We start from the raw sequence: 7,500 nt of genomic DNA on the forward strand, positions 1-7,500 counted from the left end.
GCTATTTAAAAGATCAGCCAATCTTATCGCCAGTACATTATATAAGTAGGAAAGAAAGCCCAAAAGCTTAAAGCACCTGGTATTCCTAGGCAGTCTCTCATCAAAGTACTAACCAGGCCCAAACCTGCAAATATTCAGAGATCGGGCATTGACTCTTTTTTTTTTTTTTTTTTTTTTAATGAAAGATTATTATATAATTCGTGAAATTTTCCAAAAAGATTAAAGCACCTGGTATCCCCAGGCAGTCTCCCATCCATGTACTAACCAGGCCCAAACCTGCAAATATTCAGAGATTGGGCATTGACTCTATTTTTTGGCAAAATTATTATATACTAAGTGAAAAATGTCCAAAAAGCTTACAGCACCTGGTATTCCCAGGCGGTCTCCCATCCAAGTACTAACCAGGCCCAAACCTGCTTAGCTTCCGAGATCAGACAAGATCGGGCATAGCCAGGTTTGGTATGGCCGTAAGCGAAGTCTGCTGCAAAGAGAGGGCTATTAAAGAGCAGCCAATCTTATCGCCAGTACATTATATAAGTAGGAAAAAGCCCAAAAGCTTAAAGCACCTGGTATTCCTAGGCAGTCTCTCATCAAAGTACTAACCAGACCTAAACCTGCTAAGATTCAGAGATCGGGCATCGACTCTTTTTTTTTTTTTTTTTTTTTTAATGAAAGATTATTATATAATTCGTGAAATTTTCCAAAAAGATTAAAGCACCTGGTATTCCCAGGCAGTCTCCCATCCATGTACTAACCAGGCCCAAACCTGCAAATATTCAGAGATCGGGCATTGACTCTATTTTTTGGCAAAATTATTATATACTAAGTGAAAAATGTCCAAAAAGCTTACAGCACCTGGTATTCCTAGGCAGTCTCTCATCAAAGTACTAACCAGACCTAAACCTGCTAAGATTCAGAGATCGGCATTGACTCTTTTTTTTTTTTTAATGAAAGATTATTATATAATTCGTGAATTTCCAAAAAGATTAAAGCACCAGGTATTCCCAGGCAGTCTCCCATCCATGTACTAACCAGGCCCAAACCTGCAAATATTCAGAGATCGGGCATTGACTCTATTTTTGGCAAAATTATTATATACTAAGTGAAAAATGTCCAAAAAGCTTACAGCACCTGGTATTCCTAGGCAGTCTCTCATCAAAGTACTAACCGGACCTAAACCTGCTAAGATTCAGAGATTGGGCATTGACTCTTTTTTTTTTTTTTTTTTTTTTTTTTTTTAATTAAAGATTATTATATAATTCGTGAAATTTTCCAAAAAGATTAAAGCACCTGGTATTCCCAGGCAGTCTCCCATCCATGTACTAACCAGGCCCAAACCTGCAAATATTCAGAGATCGGGCATTGACTCTATTTTTTGGCAAAATTATTATATACTAAGTGAAAAATGTCCAAAAAGCTTACAGCACCTGGTATTCCCAGGCGGTCTCCCATCCAAGTACTAACCAGGCCCAAACCTGCTTAGCTTCCGAGATCAGACGAGATCGGGCATAGCCAGGTTGGTATGGCCGTAAGCGAAGTCTGCTGCAAAGAGAGGGCTATTTAAAGATCAGCCAATCTTATCGCCAGTACATTATATAAGTAGGAAAGAAAGCCCAAAAGCTTAAAGCACCTGGTATTCCTAGGCAGTCTCTCATCAAAGTACTAACCAGGCCCAAACCTGCAAATATTCAGAGATCGGGCATTGACTCTTTTTTTTTTTTTTTTTTTTTTAATGAAAGATTATTATATAATTCGTGAAATTTTCCAAAAAGATTAAAGCACCTGGTATCCCCAGGCAGTCTCCCATCCATGTACTAACCAGGCCCAAACCTGCAAATATTCAGAGATTGGGCATTGACTCTATTTTTTGGCAAAATTATTATATACTAAGTGAAAAATGTCCAAAAAGCTTACAGCACCTGGTATTCCCAGGCGGTCTCCCATCCAAGTACTAACCAGCAGACATGGGGACTTGTGACTTGGTGACTTGGACTCGAGTCGACTCGAGTCGCTATTTTTAGGACTTGAGACTTGACTCGGACTTGGAAGTTAAAGACTCGGGACTTGACTTGACTTGAGACACGATGACTTGAATGACTTGAGTGTTAATCACATCATGTTTTCAGTTTGAATATAAAATATATAAATTATTTTTTAAAATAAAGTTGATTACTCAGCTGGAGCGCAGGCTGAGGTCGTGACTGGATCAGGACACTATCATCAGTAATGCCCTCTCTACCTTACACACACCACGCCCACTTAAATCAGATATCACATCACATCGACATGTCAGCCTGAGAGGTACAGAGGGTCATCGCTTTTGTCTTCAATAGTTCGCGCCTAAAAACGCGTGGAAAACGCTAGTCGCGCCGCTTTCTCCTTCTTTCCAAAGCGCTCGGACAGAAGTGCTCCTGGGGCGTCTGTCGTTGCTAAGCATCCATGACACGCTCTCTCTCAATGAAGACGCTGAAATTTCAGCAAAGTATAAATGGATTTGCAGCACTAAAAATCGCTCGCAGTAGCTCTGCTACTAAATTCATTTCAAAATGGCAATCCATATACAGCTATGAACAGCTGTTCCTTCATCTTAGCTGAGCTGTCAACGTTGATACGGGAAAGGATGAAGCTGATTGGTTAGTTATTGTCACATGACCTGGGGGCGCTTGCGGCATTCTGAAAAGTTTAGATGTTTTTAACTCGATGCGGCTATCATTATGAGCGCGCATAACGCTAGTGAAGGGAAGTTCGGATCATTTTACCGACTCGGACTTTTGAGTCTCGTTCAGCAAAATGAACGAATCTTTTTTCGAGTCATTTCGTTCATTTCGTTCATTTTAGCAAAATGTTATTAAAATATTAAGTGCTACCTCCCCAACACATCTAGTACTTACGCAAAGATGATCACACGACAAACAATACAAAAATAAAATGCTATGAGATAAAGAAAAAAATACTCATTCTTTACCTGGGTCTTCAGTCTGTGATTAGCTCATCTCACCTCTTATCTGACAAGAAGTCTTCAGGTTTAAGTCATTCCTTAATCACGTGACAGCCCCATACGCAAAACTAACGCGGTCTTGAGCCGGAAAGAGAATTGATTAGTTCATCTCATGAGTCTTTCGGGTCGAGTTTGACTCGTTCCTTAATCACGTGACAGACCCATACGCGAAACTAACGCGGTCTTGAGCCGGAAAGAGAATTGATTAGTTCATCTCATGAGTCTATCGGATCGAGTTTGACTCGTTCCTTAATCACGTGACAGCCCCATACGCGAAACCAATGCGGTGAGCCGGAAAGAGAATTGATTAGTTCATCTCATGAGTCTTTCGGGTCGAGTTTGACTCGTTCCTTAATCACGTGACAGCCCCATGCGCTATTTCTGACATTTGTCACTGTGTTTTTGTTACTGTTTGTTGAGGATCTGTGGTTTGTTATTATTTTATAAATAAATAAAACCCTGTTATAAATAAAATTTTGATTAATTTGTCTTCTTGACTGTCTATCGGTAAATAAACACTAGGCTATATAATAATATAATAATCCAAGCTTACAATAAAAAGTATTTATAGACTAGTTTGTTCATTTTTACTCCAATTTTGAGTTTGCTGGTATAATAATTGCTTTTCCTAGGCAGACTTGACATATTGGTGTAATATATGTATAAGAAGATTGCTCAAAAAAGGACATAATGACATACATTAAAAGCAAATAACATTTTGAATTTGAATTATTAATGTTAAAGACAAATGTTAAAGACATTAAGGTTATGATAACTTCAGCTTTAACAGTTTTAACCCAGCTCAGAGTGAGGAGTTTCAGATCCTGGTTCACTGCCAGTGCAGGGGCCATGTTTTGGGAAGACTTTGACGAGAGGGTGGCAAGCTTGAGGCCTTCTGCTACCTCTTCTGAGACCTCAGATGCTATGATGGCCAACCTTGCAGAGCCACTCTTACCCCGCACATCAGACCCTCTGGCCTGGTGGAGGAGATGTTCACCAGTATACACAAGCCTTTCTGAAGTCACAAAGACAAGACTTTGCATTGTGGCCACATCCGTGCCATCTGAATTTTTTTTTTCTAAAACTGGGCAGATTATCTCAGATAGAAGAACTCACAGACTCAGCCCATCCAAGGTCAGGGAGCTTGTTGTTTTTTTAATAATGTAAACATGCCTTAAAGCAAGTCCTAAAAATATAGCCACAGTGTGTTATTTATTTTAAAGCTTATTTATTTTTATTTATTTAGAAAAAGACTAGCTTGTTGTGCAATATTTTTGTTGTTGTGATTTTAAAAGGTAATTTGTTATTGTTATAAGGCTCCATTGCTTTAGTATCTCTTAATTTTCATTTATTTTTTATTCAAATGGTTTAAAATTATTTTGGGAATAGCTTGTTGTGCAATATTTAGTTTTTCTTTTTTTTATATATTGTACTTTTAAAGTTCATTTGTTAAGGTTATTAGACCCTGTGGCTTTATTATCTTTTCATTTTAATTTCATTTTTAATTATTTACATTTTTATTATTTTAATTTATTTTGGAATAGTTGTCCTCTTTGTTAAAAAGCTTTTCTGTAATAAACAATAAACAACTATTCAAAAGTATGTACAGTGTTTTTAATGTTTATAAAGTGTCATATGTTACAAAAGTATGGTTTACACAGACAATCTGATTTAATAACTGCACAACTAAACAAAAACAAACAGACAGAAAAAAAGATCAACATTTTAAGCATAACCAACTCTTTATTTCCACATTCAGTGTTATGGAAAAGTACCACCATGACAGAAATTAAAAACAACAATTTGAAACCAGAAATGCATCACGTTACTGTAAGAGTAAATAATACTAATAATAAATAAGTACTACGCACCCATTTTGTAAGGAAAGTTGTAAATGAACTAATTACTCTAGCCAATGTTGTCACACAGTACAAAAGAACGAAAAACCCGAAGAACCGAAAGATGAACTATTCAATTATCTGCATTCTTTTACTGTCAGTGTCTATGGTTTTAGCGTATGGGGCTGTCACGTGATTAAGGAACGACTCGACCCGAAGACTCATGAGATGAACTAATCAATTCTCTTTCCGGCTCAAATTGCATTGGGTTTAACGTATTGGGCTGTCACGTGATTGAGGAACGAGTCAAAAACCCGATAGACTCGAACTATGAACTAATCAATTCTCTTTCCGGCTCATGCTGCATTGGGTTTAATGTATTGGGCTGTCACGTGATTGAGGAACGAGTCAAAAACCCGATAGACTCGAACTATGAACTAATCAATTCTCTTTCCGGCTCATGCTGCATTGGGGTTAACGTATTGGGCTGTCACGTGATTGAGGAACGAGTCAAAAACCCGATAGACTCGAACTATGAACTAATCAATTCTCTTTCCGGCTCAAGACTGCATTGAATGACAGGTGAATTACTACTACTAGAACAGAACCCATAGAATAATGCGCATGCGCGACTGAACGAATCACTCCCCGAGACGACTCGTTCTTCCCGAGTCACATTAAAGATTCGTTCAAAATGAACGAATCGTTCAAGAACGACACATCACTACATAACGCGCGCCTACATTGGAAATAACGAACTTGCGCGCGCAAAAGACGTGATGTGAACGGCCCCTAATGATCCGCTAGCAGGCCTTCAAAAAAACGCATTCCAGGGGCGGCGCTAGGGCTGGGCTAAGGGGGCATAAGCCCCGAATATTTTGTTACCTTGTCTTTCTCATAGAGCAAAACAATTAATCAGAAAAACTAATGTAGCTGCCGCGATTACCCAATCATGAGAAGTGCATATATATATATATATATATATATATATATATATATATATATACAGTACAGAATATAAATATGACGTATTTTAAGTTGTTTCATACTTTTTTGTTATGTACAGTACAGACCAAAAGTTTGGACACACCTTCTCATTCAAAGAGTTTTCTTTATTTTCATGAATATGAAAATTGTAGTCACACTGAAGGCATCAAGGGCTATTTGACCAAGAAGGAGAGTGATGAGATGACCTGGCCTCCACAGTCACCGGACCTGAACCCAATCGAGATGGTTTAAGGGTGAGCTGGACCACAGACAAAAGGCAAAAGGGCCAACAAGTGCTAAGCATCTCTTGGGGAACTCCTTCAAGACTGTTGGAAGACCATTTCAGGTGACTACCTCTTGAAGCTCATCAAGAGAATGCCAAGAGTGTGCAAAGCAGTAATCAAAACAAAAAGTGGCTACTTTGAAGAACCAAGAATATTACATATTTTTGGTTGTTTCACACTTTTTTGTTATGTATATAATTCCATATATAATTCCACATGTGTTAATTCATAGTTTTGATGCCTTCAGTGTGAATCTACAATTTTCATAGTCATGAAAATAAAGAAAACTCTTTGAATGAGAAGGTGTGTCCAAACTTTTGGTCTGTATTGTACATAACAAAAAAGTATGAAACAACTGAAAATACGTCATATTTATATTCTATACTCTGAGAGAGAGAGAGAGAGAGAGAGAGAGAGAGAGAGAGAGAGAGAGAGGAGAAATGTAACAGTTTAATGTTGTATGTAAACTGTGTTTGAGAGAGAGAGAGATAGAGGGAGAGAGAGAGAGCGAGAGAGAGAGAGGTGTTCAGAGAGGAGTCTGTTGGATGTTTAGCTATTATTTGTTTTATGGACTCAATGTTGAAAATGTAAAACATTTCAAACACTGTTGGCAGAAGTGAAAAATAAATAATTTTAGGAAGTTACAATTTTGTTTGATTCCATGATGTATTTTACTGAACATGAGTATTTACAATGCAAATCCAAATTATTTTACTTTACTGACAGTTACTTATATCTTGTCTTTTAATTTTATTAAGATCAGATTCTGCAGGTAAAATAACAATATTAAGGTGCCTTGACTTGGACTTGACTTGACATAGCTTGTGACTTGACTTGACTTGACTTGACTTGCTCAAGAAAAAAATACTTGGGACTTACTTGAGACTTGAAGGTTAACCCTCTGGAGTCTAAGGGTATTTTTGGGGCCTTGAGAAGTTTTGTCATGCCCTGACATTTGTGCTTTTTTCAGTTTCTTATAAATATCTAAATGGGTAAAGTCTAATATCACTGTAATCAGCACAAACTGGGCTATAATAATATGTGAAATGCATGCATGTACATGATTGTATTTTTGAGAAAAAAAATGTTATGCATGGTTAGTGAAAAACTAAAAATGTTAAATCACTTGAATAAGGCAATAAAACACATACATAAAATTGGTTGCCGGAAAAGCTGAGAACTGGAGCTTGTAGCCTAGAATTTTTCTTTCTGAATGATGTGAAAATCATCTTGTTTACTCACTCACAGAAAACAATATATTGATTTAAATTTTCTAAAACACTTTTTGTTGGTAAAAGTCATATGCGAGTAGGCGTCAACTATCATGAATATCATTGTGATTTACACCTGAGAAGACAAAGGCCTGCATAATGAGCTGCATAATGAGCCTCCC

At 37.4% G+C, this 7,500-nt stretch overlaps 2 non-coding genes across 2 annotated transcripts; both read right to left on the reverse strand.

The window, feature by feature from the left end:
• Nucleotides 1-353: 353 nt before the first annotated feature.
• On the reverse strand, nt 354-473 carry LOC113088622 (5S ribosomal RNA). Its single transcript, XR_003286142.1, has one exon. It is a non-coding gene; the product is annotated as a 5S ribosomal RNA (ribosomal RNA).
• Nucleotides 474-1,415: 942 nt separating this feature from the next.
• On the reverse strand, nt 1,416-1,534 carry LOC113088612 (5S ribosomal RNA). Its single transcript, XR_003286132.1, has one exon. It is a non-coding gene; the product is annotated as a 5S ribosomal RNA (ribosomal RNA).
• Nucleotides 1,535-7,500: the final 5,966 nt, after the last annotated feature.

This window comes from Carassius auratus, unplaced genomic scaffold (assembly GCF_003368295.1).
Source record: "Carassius auratus strain Wakin unplaced genomic scaffold, ASM336829v1 scaf_tig00046503, whole genome shotgun sequence".
Taxonomy (NCBI): domain Eukaryota; kingdom Metazoa; phylum Chordata; class Actinopteri; order Cypriniformes; family Cyprinidae; genus Carassius; species Carassius auratus.